The 20,875-nt window shown below is 40.9% G+C and overlaps 1 protein-coding gene across 1 annotated transcript in view; it reads right to left on the bottom strand.

Moving 5' to 3' along the window:
- Positions 1-20,875, bottom strand: part of grm7 (glutamate metabotropic receptor 7) — a 291,722-nt gene that overhangs the window by 55,623 nt on the left and 215,224 nt on the right. The window lies entirely within an intron of this gene.

Genomic DNA, 20,875 nt, shown 5'->3' with positions numbered 1-20,875 from the left:
TGATATATTTGTCTCATCTCATCTCTTTAGAAGTTTTTTTTTTTCTGAAAATCAATTAATTGATTTTGACACTGAATGAGTGAATTTAGTAGTGAATTAGGACTTTATTGTATTCTTTGGAGTAACAAGTATGCAATTCTTGTTTGCGGATAGCGAGTCAGTAGCTAGATGGTGATGCAGAACTGTCAATCAACAACGAAGTTGTGCTAATAGTCTTAAGGGAGATGAAACAGAAGCTAAGCCAAGTACCTATTTGTTCACTGGCAGGATAGAGTAGTACGTGTGTTTGTAGCCTGTTGTTTGAATGTATAGATTTCGAAGCGTAATTGTATGCCATTGATGTCTCACCAGTTCTACAGTGTGCCTGTGGTGTAAAGAGCTAACATTACAGTAAACATCAGTGCAAAGAACTCCATGTCCTAGTTTTGTGAACAAACCGGCATATTCAATCTCAAATTAGGCAATGAGGTCATTGACTGGAGGTTGTGAGATAATTAAGTTGCCTTCCAATTTTCAATGGACGCACCCTCACCAGCCTTTGTTAAACTAAACACAATGGTCTGAGTGGCAGCACATGAATAAAGACATTTTGAATAAAACATAAATGGCCAACGATATATCACAAGACTAAATGGACTCAGGAATTCATGGACATGAAAAGCCGCGTTTGTTGAATTGAACATGTGCCGTGCACGCACATTTTGTCTCAAGTCAGTTTTTTTTTTTTTTTTTTTTTTTTTTTTTGCAGGCACGTAAGGGTGAGCAGATTCTGCACTTAACTCGGGGAAAATGCTCGGGGGATCTTCCCACTCCCACCTATTTTTGTAAGGCGGCAAAGACGCGAGCCCCCAAAGGCCGAATGGATGAATTACCCGTGCCGCGCATTATGCAACATGAAAAAAAAAAATGTGTGTCTTAAACGTGGCATTGTCAGTTTGCTAACATAAAAAAGGGGCTAACATTGTATGAATCTCACTGAGGATGCAATTCGACTCGCCAGTGCCTACGATTGCTTCAGTTTTTTTTTTTTTTTTTTTTTTTCTCTGCCCGGATGCAACAGCACTGATGCAATCATCGGCAAGAAGGTATTTGCTATCAAGAGAGAATATCTCCACAATGCATAATTTTTTAGATCATTTTATTTTCTGCACTTGGTTTGGGGGGAAGCCTTACCAAAGGATATAAACAATACCCTGAAAAAAAATCATAAGCGTGTCTAAAAAATTCAGTTTGATTACATTCTAAATAGCTTATCCCCAAGTCTTTATTTTTCCAGGCTGACAGCATATGTTTCATGAACATATATAATGTTTACAAATATGAATGTATCATTTTGTAGTCGTTTGTGTGTGAAACAAACATGTGCATGGATTTCTTTAATAGTGAAACAGGAATCATCTCCTACACTGAAGACTAGTGTTTTTTGTTTAGCTTTATTCTGCATCAGGAACTAATGTCTTCTTCTCTTACAACAAAAATTACATTCTAGCACTCCAGACGCTAGCTTCTTCTCTGCCTAAAACTAGGATGATCTTCTTCAAAAAAATAAGTAACATCTAGATCCTTTATACTCTAAAAATATTCGTGTTCTAAGCAAAGCAAAACAATGTATTTTTTTCTGCAGCAGGGTTCTACATCCCCAGAAGCTTAGCTTTTTCTATGCTCAAGACTAGCATCTTGCGAAAAAACTAGGCATTGTCATCTAAAAATGACTAACCTATGGGACACTTATTTTTTTATGCTGAAATATAGATTATAATTCCAAACAGAAAAACTGTCTTCTTTCTGCATCAGGAACGAGGGTCCTCTTCCTCTACAGTGGAAATTACATTTTATGATTAGCTTCTTTTTCCGCGGCAAAAACTAGGATCTTGGTCTTTTCAAAAAATGTTTAACGTCTGGGGCTTTCATATTCGATACTAAAGAAAAAAAAAAGCTTTTCTTCCACTTCTTTTTCATCATGAATGAGCATTCTCTCCTTGTTTTACTACAACAAAAAACGTCTTCTCTTCTGTCTCAGGAACTAGTGTCTTCTACACTGAAAATCACATTAAATCTAATCCAAAAACTACCGTATTTTCCGCACTATAAGGCGCACATAAAATCTGATTTTTAAAAAAAAAGCTGACTGTGCGCCTTATAATCCAGTGCGCCTTATATATGGATCAATATTGAATTACAAGGTCTCGCAACTTACGGTAAGCAGCCACCGACTCCATTTTTCGCGTAGAAGAAGAAGAGCGTTGTGCATACTGGGAAATATTAAACAACGATTCTCTTTTATTAGTGCGTTTGTATAAAGACCCTGAAATGGCTCCTATTAAGAGACACGCTTACAATGCAGAGTTTAAACTCGAGGCGATCAGTCGCGCAGTAGAACACGGGAATAGAGCAGCAGCGAGAGAGTTCAACATTAAAGAATCGAACACGAGAGTGGCTCGAGCCGGCAGAATTAAGAGTCCCCCTAGGAACTCGCTAACTGAACAATGGTTCCATGGGTGAATTATGTAAAACCCACTACAACGTTTTACATTTTACAGTTATTATGTTATTGCTTAACTGTTATTGTTTTGCACTTGTTGTTTTTGCACATTACGAGTGTCACTATATTGCGATTGCACTAACGTTTCATTTACCATAACAGTATCAGACGTTTTTTTTGCGTGTTGACTAAATGGAGGAAAAGTAAAATGTTATGCCTTGCTGTTGTTCAAAGATGTTAAAGATGTGTCACGAAAATGCTTTACCTCAGCGAAAATAATAAAACGGCTGTTTATTCATTTTGGGAGTGAATGGAGTTGTGGAAAGCTTGTTTGTTATCTATTAATAAAGTTTGACTGACCTATCCGACTGTTTTGTTGACATTCCCTTTAGCGCGGCACCATCTAACGGTTGCATAACGTAACTACACCCTCTACTGTAGCCAAGTTAAGTCACATTGATTTATGACGCCCTTAATCACAAAAATGTCTCGAAGGACTGCACAGGATTACAATTACAAAACTGCACAATTACCTGATCTTAAACCAGCATGCACTTATAGCGCCTTATAATGGGGTGCGCCTTATGTATGGAAAAAGTTTAAAATATATCATTCATTGAAGGTGCGCCTTATAACACGGTGCGCCTTATAACACGGTGAGCCTTATAGTGCGGAAAATACGGTAGTTTCTTCTTCTTTTCTGCATCAGCAACTAGTGTTTTATTCTTCTATACTGTACTGAAATTACATTTTACTAATCCCAAAACTAGATCCTTCTTGTATGCCCAAAACTAGCATCCTCGGCTGTGACAAAAACTAGGATTATTATCTAAAAATGACAATCATCTAGGACAGTGTTTTTCAACCAGCAGTGTGCCGCGGCAAGGTAATCGATTGTCGTACTGTGCCGTGTGAAATTACCCATTTTTTGTGCCCTCGCAGTCCAGCAAAAGCTATCTTTCATTTGGATTTACTTTTACGGGAGATGCAATGGCAACAACTGGTGGTGTGTCGCAGGATGGATTTAACTAAAGAAATGTGCCTTGGCTAAAAAAAATGTTGAAAAAACACTGATCTAGGGCACATGTGTGAAAGTCAACACCCGAGAAGGTTGTTTTCGGCTTCTGAGATTGTCCTGATTCATTATTGTATCCTACACCAGAAATTTTTGTGCGTTTGTTTTTAATGTATTATACTTATCCTTGGACTTTATTTTATTGTTGATAGTGTAAGAAGTGAATTTGCTTCCTTACGCAAAAATATAAAATGAAGGCTACTGATGGTGCCTAAATTACACCTTATCTTTCATTTGATGTTCATGTATTGGATATTTTTGTATTAAGGAGATTTGTCTTTTGTGCCTGTCAAAAAATAAAGATTACTGACGAAACCATAAGAAAATGTTCTTTACATGATCTTATTGTGATAAAAATGTGTCAAATTAAAAAAAAAAAAAGTCAACATTCCTTTCGGCCCTGGGCTTGAGGCTAAATTTTTTGTTTTCCCTTTCATCTGTTTGACTTTGACACCTCTGGTTTACAGCCTTCATCTTCTGTGCGGTAAAATTGATTTTTCTTCCAGGAACTAAAAACTAGCTATTTTTTCTTCCGCATCAGAAACCAGCGTTTTCTTCTTATTCTACACTGAAACCTTTCTACTACCCCAGGAAATAGTGTCTTCCTCTATTCTGAAAGCAAGCCTTCTCTTGTGCAGCAACATCTAGAATAGAATAGAATAGAATATACCTTTATTGTCATTGTTACAAAATGGGTTAACATATTGTGACAACGAAATTGGGCATGACACTCCAGTTTTACACATTCACAGTGAGGTATGAGCCAAGAAGATAAAGGGACAGAGAAGATAAGGTTATAAAACAAGGGGGATAAGGCTATAGTTATCATTGACATGGTATTTACACAAGAAATGTCGGCATGTGGGATGTTACATACAGTGTTGTCGTGATACCGTTGGTATCGTAAGGGTTGTGCAATATTGCATTTGGTGCAAAGTCATCATAGTGCAAAAAATAGTCAGCATATGCATTGGTGCAAACATAGACAACATAGTGCAGAAAAAAGGAAATGGTCAGACATTGTGCAAGGTGAGCAGTAAACGTAGTGCAGTCGACATGTGCAAGAACATAGACATTAGTACCATTATATTCGTATGAGGTAGTGTTGGCACAAGTTTTCAGGTTTTTTGTGCTGTGTCTGTTTTGAGCAGTGAACAGTGAACAAACATAGTGCAGGATTCATCATCGTCTAAAAAACTTGGGCCTTCATATTCTGTGTCATATTTTCCCCCCATTTAATAAAAAAGTGTTTTTCTCTTATTCTTAACTGAAAATTACATTCAAATACCTCTTCTTCTAAAAAATGACCTTTTACTTCAGAAGACTAATGTTGCTTCTTCTGCGCTTTAATCTAGAGTGTTCTTATCCCACACTGAAAACAAACTTATTTCTGTGCACCAAAAACTAGCCCCATGATTTTCTGCACAAAATGCCATGTTAACCGTTTTATTCTCATTCTACTTCTTCTACTTCATCTGCATAGAGTAGGGTTTTTCTTTCGTGATGAAAGGAGTGCAGTTTTTTATTCTGATATTCTATACATCTTTTCTTGCAATTAATACTTAAGATATGAGTATACTTGAAAATATGTATTTTTTTATATACCTGGGGTCTGGCCGTAACAACAAAGTAGGAATTCACATTCTGATTCAATGCTTCATTTATTGTACTGTGTGTTTCAGGCCTTGAAATATAGTGTTCAAATTAACCCATTTTCAAATTAGTCCAATCAATTCCGCTAATTCCGCTCCTACTTTAGTCGAAACTCACGCCCATTAATTACTTTCAAATTCAGAAGCGAGCCTTTGCTTGAAAAAACAACATTCTATTCTAACCGTATTTTGATTTATAGATCATTTCTACTCCAAATAAAATCTGTATTTGCTACTTCAAAGCATATAACCATGTGTAAAATATTGAAATATATGAACTGTTGGTATTTGTGGGGTCTGGTGTTTTGAAATTCCTTTCTTCCAATTGAGGCAACTTATTAATGCCCAGTGCAGATGCGCATGGGTGCCTTTTAAAGCCCTGATATGTTCAGTTGAAAGTGGTGAATATGATTTTTGTTTGTATTGAGTTTTATTTGACTCTTTCACTGCTTCAAAATATTTTCTGACGTAACTTTTAAACCCGGCCTGTTTTTCTGGTCTAGCCCTTTAGCATGGTGTTTGTTGACCAAAGTAATCACGCAGTGTATGTATGCATGCCAAATCTGGTTTTATCTCATTAGTAAACGTTCTGTTTGCAATAAATCTGAGTTTCAGTGTTGCTGGTTTCTTGATAATGAAGATTAAAAAGAAATACTGTCAGATCAGCAAGACGTCGCGGGTACGGTTGGTCGTTTTGGCAGAACATTGGCTAGTTAGATAAATGAATTTAAAATAATGTTTCACTGTACTGTGTGTTTCAGTCCATTAAGAACGTGTTCAAATAAATCCACGGACCATCGTTCAAATTAGTTGAACAAATCCCGCTCCTACTGTACCTTTTACCTCTCAGCTATTCATTACTTTTAAATTCAGAAGCGGGCCCTCGTTTGAAAAGCAGCATTCTATTCTAATCATATTCTATATCCTCATCTAAAAGCCAAATGAAAAAAAGTGCCTCTATCCTCTACAGCATCATCATCTTGGGAGACGTTAACCTCCTTTCTAAATAAAAGGCAGACACTTCACTTCCATTTTGCATGAAAGGTTTTTACAGACGCCATGAAAATGGATTATTAGCCGGAACGTGACCGCAACGGTACCCTGTTGGGAAAAAAATGGATGTGATATATATATATATATATATATTTTTTTTTTTTTCAAATCGGTCATGCCTAAGCATTTTTTTGCGACACATTTCAAAGAACGAGGCCTAACAACACCAGTTCTCCCTATCTTTTTTTCTTTCGTGACTGACTCTGGTGTGAGTTCAACTCGGAGGAGTCAGTGCCCGGGGGCCAAAACGTATCATCACGCTGCAGAGGAAAGCGGTCGTGTTCTAGTGATGGGAATTCCAGCTCTTTTTAGAGAACCAGCTCTTTTGGCTAGGTTCACTGAAAAGAGCAAAACAGCTCTTCAGATTTTGTTTGCTTTTAATGATATATTACAAATGGTAATGAAACATTATGCCCCAAATTTAATAATAGTAAAAATGTATTATGCTACTATACCCTGTGACTAGCTGGCAACCAGTTCAAGGTGTCCCCTGCCCACTGTCAAAAGATGGCTGGGACGGGCTTCCAAACCCCCAAGATCATAGTGAGGATAGGCATTGAAGAAAATGGATGGATTATTATTATCCATCCATCCATCCATTATCTGCACCACTTATCCTTAGTAGGGCCGCGAAAGTGCTGGACCCCATGCCAGCCATCTTTGGGCAGTGGACACCCAGTCGCCAGTCGCAAAGCAGGATTATTATTGTAAAAACCTTTATTGTTTCAATATTCAGTTGACTTTGTTTTAAATTCAAAATTGTTTCAATTCAAAATTGTTCATAATAAGCAGACAAGACGAAGATGACGCTACTCATATTGACCAGTCAGGAGCGCTTTCGAGAGAGAGAGAGAAAGACAAAAAGAGAAAAAGAGAGAGAGAAAGAAAATGAGAGACATGGAAATATAAAGTCAGAGAAAAAAGGGTAGGAAAGAGAGAGGGAGAATGAGAGAGAGAGTGAGGAAAAGTCAGATGAAAAGAGCGAAAGAGAAAGAAAGGGAGTAAGAGACTAAGTGAGACATAGAAAGAGCAAGAGAAAAAGAAAGAGAAAGAGAAGGGGGAGAGTTAAAGGAGAGAAAGAGATGTAGAGCATGAGAGGAAAAAAAGTCAACGAAAAAGGCAAGTGGGAGAGAGAGAGGTTAAAAATGAGAGAAAGACAAATAAAGAAAGAAATAGAGAAAAAAATGACAGAAAGAGAGGGAGAGAGAGAGAGTGGGAGCAAGAAATATAAAGGGACAAAGAGAGCGAGTCGGAAAGAGCAATATAAAATGAGAAAGATAGGTAGGAAGCGCAAGTGAAAAAGAGAGGGGGAGGGAAAAAATATATATAAAGAAAAAAACTGAAAATGAGGAATATATATATATATATATATATATATATAGAGAGAGAGAGAGAGAGAGAGAAAGAGAGAGAGAGAGAGAGAGAGAGAGAAAGAATCAGAGAAAGCAAGAGAGAGAAGGGATAAATAGAAAGTGAGGGATATAGAGAAAAACAGAAGGAGAAGGAGAGCGAGAAATAAAGCAAAAAAGAGAAAGGGAGGGAGAGAAAAGGGGAGAGAACACCTGGCAAGAAAGAGAGAAGAGAAAGATAAAGAGAAAGAAAGAACAAAATAAGAAAGAGTGAGAAAAACAAAGAGGGAGATAGAGTGAGACAGAATGTGAGATAGCAAGAAAGAGTCAGAGAAGACATGGTAAAAGAGAAAGCAGGAAACAGAGTGAAAAGAGAGAAAGATATACACAGAGAGAGCGTTTCGAAGGGAACCGGCTCACATCATTCACTTATAGAAGAGCCAGCTCATAGAGCCATTTCGTTCGCCAACGATGTAACATCACACATGTTCTGTGGTCAAGACATGCTACTTTACCTTTCAATAAGATTCCCTTCCTCTCTTTTTTACCAGCACTGGCGAAGTTCTAGTGAAACTTCCTGACATTTTGACCTGTAGTTTTATTTCTGCCAAAAGTGATGAGTCGGCTGATTTGTTAGCCATTCTCAGGATCATTACCTGAATGTGCTGAGTAGCAGGTGCAGAAACGGGGGAGGGAAGCAGAGAGGCGCCGGCATCATTTGTTGCCGTGTTCACATGACTTCCTTCGACACGAGTTTTAAATGAGCCGAGCAAGCCGAGAGAAAAAAAGAAAAGGGGAGGCGGAAAGGGTCACAGGTGTGGAAAATCGGGACATCTGACCGGAACGGAAACAACACTGGGGAGCGTAACTGCACTCACAGCAGAGATGCATCATTCTATGTTACTATCAGCTTTGAAATACAAGTGAGTCCGTCAGACAAGTTTGTAAGAATGGTGAACTGTCAACTTTTGATGAACCATCTTTCATTTTTTTTCTTATAACTTGATATACGTTTGGAGGAGGGGGGCAAGAAACTCATTTTAACACAAAAAATGTCCCTCATACAGCCCACCATACATTTCTTCGTATGTCAAAAAAAAAAGGTTGTTTCTATCAAAAATTAGAATGTTTAAAATAAATGAGAACCAAGTGCTCTCTCTGGCCACTAGAGGGTGGTAAAGGATATACTCTCAGCTTTAGTAGGTCCACCTGAGAAGTATGGTTGTATGTAGTCTAATTTTATTGCCCATTCACAGCTTATTACTTATTTTGTATTTTTGTATTCATTTCAAACCAGCACGGCAATTAAGGTAAAAATTATACATTTTTTCTTAGCACCCACTTGTCAAGTCATTTTTATTTGTATAATCCTCTTTGTATAAGAAATAAATGTCAAAGTGTCCTTGGGCAAGAGACACTTATTGTCCTCGATAAGCAGGTATGCACCTAGCGTGGGTGTGTGTGTGTGTAATACTTGAAAACAATCGCCCATTATCCATGACTATACTATGTAGGGGGGGGGGGGGGGGGGGGGGGGGGTTAGGGTTGGGGGGGCTGTTTGTTGGTGATAGGAATGAGTGGAAAGGTGTTGTAAAAGGATAGTGGGATGTTTGGACGTGTTCTAAGGGATGGGCAGGGCACCTGTATGATGCGGCAGGGGTAAACCAGTGAAAGCTATCGGGCCCTGCAGAAGAGTGTGTTGTGTCACCCTGACCCGAGTGACATGGCCGCTTTCTTGTGTCCCGTTTCATCTGGAGTGACGAAAGCATGACCAACTTGGGTGCCGAGGTGCTTAACTTGTTTGGGTGTTTGGGAATTTGGGTTGGCCATGGTCCAAAACATTTTGTGCGTGTTTTTGCTACTTTTGCCCTTTTTTATTTTCTTTGTTTTTGTATGTGTTTGTCTTGCTGTCGGTCACCCCTCTCGAAGGATACGACCAGGGTAGATGGATCAGCAGTATTTTTTTATTTAACCACTTAATTTTCCAGATATATAGATGGATATATAGAGATAGATAGATAGATGTAGAGGGGGTAGGCCATTCTGTCAAGTTTTGCAGGTGATGGACCCATGAAAGGAAGCAGGATACGAGGCAGGGGTGCTCAAAAAGAGGAATTGCATTTACTAGAAGAGATACATTTTCTTTCCATGATTAGAATAAGTACGGTAGGCTATTAAAGTAAGCCAAATGATAAAGCATACTACTGAAAGTTTACGGAGAGCTAAACATTTTAAATTGACATCATTTTACTGAGCAAAAGGAGTCTGGATCTGGCCCCAGCTATGGACTGATTTTGACATCCCCGCTCCGACACATTACAGCATCAGAAAGGAATTCATCAAATAGTAAACAATTCCACCCCAAAACACCCCAAGCTAATTATCGCCACTCCCACTTTAGGATTATGATCAAATTTGAAAAAAAGAAATGTGTATTCTTAGTGCTTTCCAGTGGTAAAAAAAAAATATATATATATTCCAGTTTAGAGCAGTTATTCTATGGTGTAGAAAAAATTAGCTTTCAGTGTAAAAGAAAACCTTAGTGTTTGATGCTTAGCAGAAAGATCTATTTTTCGGCACAGAAAAATAAATCCTAGACGAATGTTTTCACCCACTGTTCGGCGGACACTTTATTTCAAGGTGTAAAATAAACATCCATCCATCCATTATCTGCACCACTTATCCCCAGTAGGGTCGCAGGGGTGATACAAGCAGTACAGTAAAATATATATTTTAAATTGAATGAAAATATGAATTCCAACTAGATTTTATGGCCGGTATTTCTGCTGCAATGTCCTTTCTTGTCGAGACGTCTCACTGTTGGCTTATCTGACAGTAATTTGGTTTTCTTCATAATAAATTTCAACTAGCAACATAAAGCAAACAAAACTTTACTGATAATTTAAAACGAGGGTCGATGCATAAATACACTGCCTGTTTACCGCAGTCAGCAAACACAATGCTAAAAGTCTACCACAGAAAAAAACGACAGGTTTAAAAGCTATGCCAGAAAACAGTATTTTGAAGCTGTGACCGTCGTTGTAAATTAAAAGGGGCTGATCTCATATAATTTTTTTCTATTCATGTTTTTCCCCTCTTTGTACAAATACTACTTCAGTAATTCTTAAAAAGGACTTATTCTTTATCTCAAGCAGTAGTAGGCCATCTGGGTCCGCAAGGCCTTCTCAGCTGGTTTAAAAAATAATCTGTGATTTGATGATATGAATACTTATTCATCCACCCATCTATCCATTATCTGCACCGCTTATCCTCAGTAGGGTCGCGGGGATGCTGGAGCCCATCCCAGCTTTCTTCGGGCGGGGACACCCTGAACTGGTTGCCAGCCAGTCGCAGGGCACACAGAGACCGACAACTAAGTCATTCACATTTAAGGGCAATTTGGACTGTCCAATTAACCTTATATGCCTGTTTTTGGAATGTCGGAGGAAACCGGAGTGCCCGGAGGAAACCCAAGCAGGCATGTGAGAACATGAAACTCATTTATTCCAAATTGTGTGTCAGTGTCATTTCATTGCTTTGTCCCCTGGTTGTACTGCTTCCCGCTGTTTGCTGTCACATTTAGGTGGTTAACCATTCATATTTCAGCCATTACTCTTTGCAAGGGTCAGAATTTCACCCGGCCATCAGAATGAGATTTGCTGGCCTTTAAGCCTAACATCAGTGTTCGTTAAAGCTGTTGCTTTAGCCAATCAGACTTAGAGTTGATGACATCAAGGCCTTGTTGGAGCTGTAAGGAAACGTCAGCCCCTGCTGGTAACACAATTGTCTAGGTGTGAAATGCACGGCCCACCACAGATCTCAAGGGACCCATAAATATTGTCAACGATTAAATATCATGACCAAGGCACGATACAAACATTTATCGCAGTCATTGTGACCTCATGTCAGACCTTCATCACCAGCACAATGTTTCTTTTCACCTCTCCATTGCATGTTTATTAATTTAAGACAAGCACCCCCCTTCTTCTCCCCAATGCAGCAGCACGCCGGTGCTGAAAATGTGGGCGGGAGTTAAAATATGAATAAGCTTTGCGCGCATCCCCTTAACCACATTTGCGGTGCAGCAGCTGCAGGGCGGCCACATCCAGGACATGCAAAGGCACTTCTCGCTATCTGCGTTGAGGGAGTGAGCAGAGGCACGGCCGGCGATGCTATTAAAGCGGCCCGCCGCTGCTGTGCACGTTGACAGGCAAAGGAGGAGTTAAACGCATAAGAGGAAAGGAAAACACATTAGCGCCTCGGTCCTCTCTGTGAGTAACATAATGAACTCCTAATGGCTGCAGAGGGTGTAATTCGTCTATGAAATCAGCAGCAAATTGAGATGAGGAAAATCTCTTTCGGATTTGTCTCGGGCGGTATGGCTAGCGAGTGCTTGCGAAGTTTAAGGAGTGGTTCTCAAGAAGTGGGGCAGACGTCTAAGGGGTGCCCGATGCTCCGTCAAGGGGACATAGGGATGTTTGACTTCCGCGACCTTTTTTTCTTTTTTTTAACTTTCCTGGAATAAAGTGCGATTGGACCTCCACTACACTAAGAGGCAGTGGATTTCTCATTGGCAGAGTACTTTGTTTACATTTAGCCTCCATGGAGGGCATTAAGCACAGAGTATATGAAATGGGTATGAAGTGTAGAAACGAAGTGTAGTAGACCCTCAACTGACACCATGAAAACAACTATTCAACAAGTATAGAGGTAAAGCAACATAAAAAAGTCACCTCCCGAAATCTTGGCAGGGGACTAGACAAAGCTGTCACTTCAAGACATTACAATTCCATTCATACAGTCCAATAACGGTGATAAGACATTGGAGTATCCTTTAGGAAAAATGTGCCGATCGGCATAATTCGAAATGGATGGAGGTAACAAATATCCAGCAATTGTTTTGACCCCACTAATGTTATAGGATCTTAAAAAAAGGATTTTCTTTTTCAGGGGGGCGTGACAGAAAATGATTGAGAAGCATTAGGGTAAAGGGACTACTAAATACCACTGTATTGTGTAGTGTCAGTTGGATGATTTAATCAGGTCTGCCATAAATTGTCAAAATAAGTGAGTCTTTTGTTCATTTCTATAAAAAGTAATGATTTAAAAAAAAAATCAAACCAAGAGCTTTGTCTGACTTCTAGGTGGCAGTTAAGGATATACTAGGATATACTAGGCCCAGCCTAGGAGATTGACCTGATGTAGTCCAATCTTATTGTCCAAGCTCTGCTAAAACTTTGATCTTTTGCTTCTTTTTTATTTTTGTTTTGTCATCATTTTAAGAACTATCTTTCTACTTTGTTATATAACTTACAAAGAAACGTAAATGCAATCAAAATTTCATTTTTTTTGTTGGGATCAATCTGGGTAAAAACAAAATATTTTTGAGTGAATTACATTTAATTTCTGGTCCACCATCCGACGTCTTAGGGGGAGGAAGCGGTGTGCCATCGACACTGTGTATAGTGCCGATGGGGCGCTGCTGACCTCGACCCGGGACGTTGTGAATCGGTGGGCGGAGTACTTCGAAGACCTCCTCAATTCCACCGGCACGTCTTCCTCTGGGGAAGCAGAGCCTGAGGACACTGGGTTGGGCTCTCGTATCACTGGGGTTGAAGTCACCGAGGTTGTCAAAAAACTCCTCGGTGGCAGGGCCCCGGGGGTCGATGAGATCCGCCCGGACTTCATTAAGGCTCTGGATGTTGTGGGCGTGTCATGGTTGACGCGCCTCTGCAACATCGCGTGGACATCGGGGACAGTGCCTCTGGACTGGCAGACTGGGGTGGTGGTTCCCGTCTTTAAGAAGGGGGACCGGAGAGTGTGTTCCAACTACAGGAGAATCACACTTCTCAGCCTCCCTGGTAAGGTCTATTCAGGGGTACTGGAGAGGAGGGTCCGCCAGGAAGTCGAATCTCGGATTCAGGAGGAACAGTGTGGTTTTCGTCCTGGCCGTGGAACACTGGACCAGCTCTATACACTCTTCAGGGTCTTTGAGGGTGCATGGGAGTTTGCCTCTCCGGTCTACATGTGTTTTGTGGACTTGGAGAAGGCATTCGACCGTGTTCCTCGGGAGGCCCTGTGGGGGGTGCTTCGGGAGTATGGGGTACCGCACAGTCTTATCCGGGCTGTGCGGTCCCTGTATGCCCGGTGCCAGAGTCTGGTCCGCATTGCCGGCAATAAGTCGGATTCGTTCCCGGTGAGGGTTGGGCTCCGCCAGGGCTGCCCTTTGTCACCGATTCTGTTCATAACTTTTATGGACAGAATTTCTAGGCGCAGCCTTGGCGGGGATGGAGTCCGGTTTGGGGGCCTCAGCATTGCGTCACTGCTTTTTGCAGATGACGTGGTGCTGTTGGCTTCCTCAGCCCGTGGTCTTCAGCTCTCGCTAGAGCGATTCGCAACCGAGTGTGAAGCGGCCGGGATGGGGATCAGCACCTCCAAGTCCGAGGCCATGGTTCTCAGTCGGAAAAGGGTGGTATGCTCCCTCCGTGTCGGGGAGGAGGTCTTGCCCCAAGTGGAGGAGTTCAAGTATCTTGGGGTCTTGTTCACGAGTGAGGGTAGGATGGAACGGGAGATCGACAGACGGGTCGGTGCAGCGTCTGCCGTCATTCGGACCCTGTACCGGTCTGTCGTGGTGAAGAGGGAGCTGAGCCGAAAGGCAAAGCTCTCGATCTACCGGTCGATCTACGTTCCTACCCTCACCTATGGTCATGAACTTTGGGTCATGACCGAAAGAACTCGATCCCGGATACAAGCGGCCGAAATGAGTTTCCTCCGCAGGGTGGCTGGGTTCTTCCTTAGAGATAGGGTGAGAAGCTCAGTCATCCGGGAGGGACTCGGAGTAGAGCCACTGCTCCTCCGCGTTGAGAGGAGCCAGTTGAGGTGGCTCGGGCATCTAATAAGGATGCCTCCTGGACGCCTCCCTCGGGAGGTGTTCCGGGCATGTCCCACCGGCAGGAGGCCCCGGGGGCGGCCCAGGACACGTTGGAGAGACTATGTCTCTCGGCTGGCTTGGGAACGCCTCGGGGTCCCGTCGGATGAGCTGGAGGAAGTGGCTGGGGATAGGGACGTCTGGGCTTCCCTTTTAACGCTGCTGCCCCCGCGACCCGACCTCGGATAAGCGGAAGACAATGGATGGATGGATGGCATTTAATTTAGGCATTTTGGGGATTTTTTTAACAACACAGTAGCGGTTTATTTTGAACCAAAGACAACAGGCGGGTAAAGTACAAATGATGTATTTTTTTTTATAGATCACACTTGTTAAGTGAAGTCATATTTATTTGTACAGCCCTTAATCTCAAACTTTCTCAAAAGACTGAGTTTTTATAGCGAGCACAAGTCAAGTCATGTTTATTTGTATAGCCCTTAATCACAAAGAGTCTCGAAGGGCTGCACAGACCACAGATTATTGCAAACCAAAGACTGTTATGACACCATCCCCTGATCTAAAACTTACATGAGGGCAAATAATACACAGATACACAGATATTGTCAACGCAAAATATAGGTTATTCATATACTATAGAAGTGTGTTTTAAGCTTAGATATAAACATTTCCACTGAGGTTGCGGATCAAATCTCAGAAGGTAGAGCATTCCACAGCACCGGGGCCCGAAAGGAGAACACTCTCGAACCTGCAGATCTCTTTTTGGCTCTTGGGATCACTAGTAGACCAGCATTTTCAGAGCGAATACTCCGGACCGGAACATAGGGGGAAATTAAATCTGAAAGATATGAGGGAGCAAGTCCATGCAACGCAGGTTAGCTAAAATCGGGGTAATGTGGTCAAACTTTCTTGTCTTAGTAAAAAGCCACACTGCAGCATTTTGTACCAGCTGAAGGCTCTTGATTTTGGACTTCGGGAGACTGGAGAGTAGTGCGTTACAGTCAATCTCCGCATCCAACTGAGACAGCAAAGGGCGAATTTTAGCAATGTTGCGAAGATGGAAAAAAGCTGTTCCAGTAATATTCTTCACATGTGTTTGAAAGGACAGATTGGGGTCAAATATGACACCTACATTTTTGACTGAGTCACTCTGGGTGATATTATATTTGTCAATGTTCAGAGCCGTTTTTGAGAACAAGTCATGGAATTTAGATGTACCAATAACTAGCATTTCGGTCCTTTCAGAGTTAAGGCGCAAGAAGTTGAGTGACATCCATTCTTTTATCTCCGTGAGGCAGGCCTCCAAATTTCCACAGTTTAGTGTGGCAGATTCCTCCATCGAAAGATACAGTTGAGTGTCATCTGCGTAGCAATGAAAACTGATATTATACTTATAATAATAATATCACCTAGTGGAAGTATGAAAATGCTGAAAAGATACCGCTCTCTTTTTTACTTTCTTTTCTGGACATATGCGTGGCCAATAATACTTACAGTCGAGAGTAACTTATACATTTGGGTCTGCGTCTAAATTTCGACTTTTTGGGCACTTCTTATACAACCTTTGATATCTCGCAAGAAATAAAGAGGGTTGCGGGATCTCCGTTGGTTAAGGTGAAACACTGCATTCACTGAACTGTTTAAGGTCAAGTTGAGCTTATTCACCTTTATTTGTATAGCGATTAAAGACAAAATGTCTCAAAGGACTGTACAGGCCACAATAGCAACATCCCCTGATCTGAAACCAGAATGCAGGCGAGGAAAATCTCAAAAACCTCAGACTGAGGAAAATAAGTCCACTCGAGAAGGGACCACACAAATGGTAATCCCTCTACCAGGATGACCAGGCTGCAATATATGTTGGATTGGGCAATGATACACAAAACAAAGTCAATATCAACCATAGACGTAGGTAATATGTAAAATTGTTTAAGAAATTCTAGACTGCAATGACGCACGCTTCCCATCTCAGCCGGCAAGTCAGCTGGCTAAACTAAACCAGTTAACGCATGAAATGCCAAAGATGGGTATTATTTTTTTCCCATTGTGTGTAAAGGAAGTTATGCTTAAAAAAGTTCTCATGTGGTTCATGATTATAATATAGGTAGTAGGCTAATAGTAAAGTAGGTTGAAAGATAACAAATGATACTGATAAACTACAGTAAGCTAACATTTGAAGTTGACATTCTTTTAGTGATCCATTCCACCTGAGAACAGAACTTCTGGATCTTGCCCGTGATCCAAACTAAGCTTGACATCCCTGTTGTGGTGAGATCATTAACGAGTGCTACAAAGCACAAGGAATATTACGAACTCCAGACTGTAGTCTGTATGGCTTGATAAAAAAAAACATTCTACAGATCTTAAAATAATTAAACTTGTAGAAGATATAAAACATTAAAGGAGTGTTACGTTGTCATTTTCATAGATTTAAAGGACATTTTAAGAATTTTAAACTTTTTCACTCGCTGCCGCCATCTCCTGGCTTGTGTGATATTTGCTGCCCCTGTCACCCTCGTGCATGTGTCAGAGACTTGAACCAAATTGAAAAATAAACAAAAACTGGGATGTTGGTCAGGGATGCCAGAGCACAAAACATGTCACCTCACAAGGGATTTGTACGGTAATAAATGCAACAGGGAAACTGGATTGCCCAACCAAACATGCATTGATCTGGTAAATTGACATTTTCATCCTGACAAAATCCGTGATCATTGTGGATACATTCAGGCAACTAGCAGGATTGAAACTAAGTTACAAGGCCAGTTGGAATCAAGCACAAACATTTAATGGAGATCTCCTACCGCGGAAAATACAGTAGTGACTATTCTTTTTATGAAATCACTTTATTTTTATTTTTGGGTTATTTTCTCTTGGAGCCGTTGGTGCGTACACCAAAGGTCATAATGCACATGTAATTGCTGTGCGGGGATATGTGTTGTTTTAGGTAGTGCTAACAACAAACTAGAGAAAATATTATTTTTCCGTAAGTGCTTTTTTCCACTGTTTTGACAAGGACTTGATGGTAGTGGGCAAACTGCAAAACTGGAAACAACTGTAAATGTTACCTTGATAAACAAAAGCTCGGTGTTGTACTTTTTGTTATTTTCTTGTGCGTTATGTTTGAAAATACCGTACATTTCAAGCAAATGTAGAGCATACACTAACCTGGAACCTTTTTGACACAGTGAACCATAAAAGTAAAATATTGTGATTCATGTTTTGGGAGCAACTATATGTTTTAAGACAAAATTCAAGAAATCTGCCAATCCCACTTCTCAAACAAAAGGTAATTCTTCAGCAAGTTTTATTTAACTGTGTGATGTTTGATGATTTTACACAATTTATAAAAAAATAATAATGCTAGGTCTTGTTTTCCATTTCAACAAATACACCACTTAAAATTGCTCCCTCCTGCAGTTACTTAAGATCGTTAAGGCTCATTTTGTCTGTCATTTGTTTCTGCAAATATTTTTTTCAAAACAAGGTTCTTTGAAAATTGTCACAAAATATTGCAAACGTGAATCATATAATCATATTTACTCTACGCGCAGAGGCTGCTGGGTGTGAAAAAATTCGTCCACCCCTACAAACAAATTGCACTGGGATCTTGGCTGGCATTTTTTGGTGTTAACAATTTGTTCTGTGGGTTTCCATCATAAAATGTCTCAATGGTGAACACAAATTGTTTAATTAGCTTTCATATACTGGATTGAATAGCAATGTACAAACAAAACGGGTCTTTTGGTGTAACACTGTGACTGCAAACCAGGGGTCAGGGACCTATTGCTCGCGCGTCATATATGGCTCTTTTCATGAGTAATATAGCTTGGAGATAAAATTTGACAATAGAGGATCTCAGGGGCCTTCTAAGTCAGGTGATTAAATCACTATTTTGGTACAGGCGAAGCCGAGGCAAAACTGAGTAAGTAACCTGTCAGTGTATCACACCAACTTATCTCGTTTTGGCAGTAGGTTGCCAAGAAATCCTTTAAATGGAAGCTTATTAAACTATGCATGCTCACTGTTGTGAACCGCTTATCTTCAGTAGGGTCGCGAAAGTGCTGAAGCCCATCACAGCTATCTTCGGGCAGTGGGCAAGGGACACCCTGAACTGGTTGCCAGCCAGTCGCAGGGCAGAGACCGACAACTAACACATTCACACTTAAGGGCAATTTGGACTGTCCAATTAACCTTACATGCCTGTTTTTGGAATGTGGGAGGAAACCGGAGTGCCCGAGGGGGCCCACACAACCACAGGGAGAAAATGCAAACTCCACACAGGAAGGTTTGATCTCATGACCTCAGAACTCTGCCACACACACGCTAACCACTGCGCTGCCGTGCTGCCCTGTTGAGATACATTATGATGAAAATCCACAGAACAAATTGTGAACATGTGAAAACACCAGTATTTTGATTGGGTGAGAGGAAAAGATGGGCGGATCTCTGCACATAGCGCAAGACACTCCTTTCGTTTACTTGCTCAGTGCAGTCTGCCCAAAGGTTAATACAATTATATCTTTTTCGCTTGCAGTATTTTGTGACATTTTTACAAAATTCTTGTTTTGAAACCAATATTTAGAAGAAAAATGAAAATGGAACATCAACACTTTGAGGGAGCAAGACAAAATTTAAGTCAAACATTATAATCTTTGGCATTATTACTACTTGATAGATTTGATCAAATCATCTAATGAAACACAGTGAAATAAAATGTGCTGAAAAATAAGCTTTTGTCCAGAGAGCGGATTTGCTGTTTTATCTTTTATTTTATTTTTTAAATGTTGTCTTTAAATATGTGGTGCGGCTCTCTCAAAATATTGTTTCAAATGATATTGTTATGGCTCTTTGGGTCAAAAAAATTCCCGAACCATGCTGTGAACTCTAGTTGAGCCAGAGCAAAACACATGTTTGAACAAAACGTATCCAGATTTGGCTATCGAAACCATAGTTTCCCAACCCCTGCACTCCAATAGAAAAACAACTAGTACCCCGTTCCCACCTATGTAATGTCTTCTAAAAGTAAGAAAACCTTTGAGGAAAGCTTTTGGCACAATAAACAGAAAGCCAGAAACAAAGTCAAATAACAATGTTCTCCCGCCGGCATAGGTGTTCCAACGGCCATATACGTAATCTCTCATAGAAAAGGTTAGGATGTCACATTCTCAATCAGCTGCGAGAGCGGCCGCTGTCAAACGCTTTCTTTGGCCAAGCTGTCAGGAGACGGAACGCGTGGAATCGAACTGGATTTCTCGCCTTCCGCCCCCATCTTCCTCCGCCTACTCCCCACCCGCACATGCTCAAGTTCCACGTGACGGCGCCAAGGAAGCCTTCGGCGCCACAGACCCGATAATAGCATCTGGATCGTCCCCCGCCCCCTTTTGTGCAGCTCCTCGGGCATTTCGGGATTCTGCTTGCTAACCGCAGGCCCCCTTACCTCTTTATTTTATTGTCTGCTTTTTGCTTTGTGTCTGACTGTGAGAAACCAGGCGCGAATGAGTCTGTGAGTTATAATGTCATTAAGACTAGCACAAACTCATCGATAAGTGGTAACGTAGTGGTTATCGAAGTACTGTATTTTCCAGACATTAAGACGCAGCCAAAACTTCCAAAATGGCAATAAAATTCGGATGCACACCTTATAATCAAATGCGGCTTATATGAAGATGAAACTGGTAATGCTTAACCATATTTGTGCTACTATTGATCATTCGATAAATTTCGACTCCGAACACAATTGCATGGTGGCAACGGGATCGAACCAGATAGCAATGGTAAAAGTCCCGAATCTTAACGACCAGGTTGCTAGAGACATGGATGTTTGTTCACATTTGCATAAAATTGTATGTACGGTACAAGGGGTGTAAACGAATGCATATACGGTTCAACTAGGCTGGGAAAACGAATTGACTCGGGTCAACTCAATGAAATTTAATTCAACTTAGAACTTGGACTGGTTTCCAAAGCCAGGATGCATCCATTGATCTATTATCTGCACCGCTTATCCTCAGTAGGGTCGCAGGAGTGCCGGAGCCCATCTTAGCTATCTTTGGGCAGTGGGCAGGGGACACCCTGAACTGCTTGCCAGCCAGTCGCAGGGCACACAGAGACAGACAACTCACTCGCAGATTTAACCTCGGGACAATTTGGACCGGCCAATTAACATGACATCATGCATGTTTTTGGAATGAGAACATGCAAACTCCACACAGCAGGATTTGATCTCGCGACCTGAGAAGTGTGCCGCACACGCACAAACCACTGATCCGCCGTGCTTCCAGCCATGATGCAATTATTATTTCATGTCTTATATGAATTTTAAAGAATTTGATTGATACTGTAAATGTGCCGTTCTAATTTATATCTGTTCCATAA

Source organism: Urocampus carinirostris, chromosome 3 (genome assembly GCF_059441175.1).
Source record: "Urocampus carinirostris isolate Australia breed hairy pipefish chromosome 3, RoL_Ucar_1.0, whole genome shotgun sequence".
NCBI lineage: Eukaryota > Metazoa > Chordata > Actinopteri > Syngnathiformes > Syngnathidae > Urocampus > Urocampus carinirostris.
The sequence above is the reverse complement of the archived record's forward strand: the minus strand, read 5'-3'. Positions and strand labels throughout refer to the sequence as shown.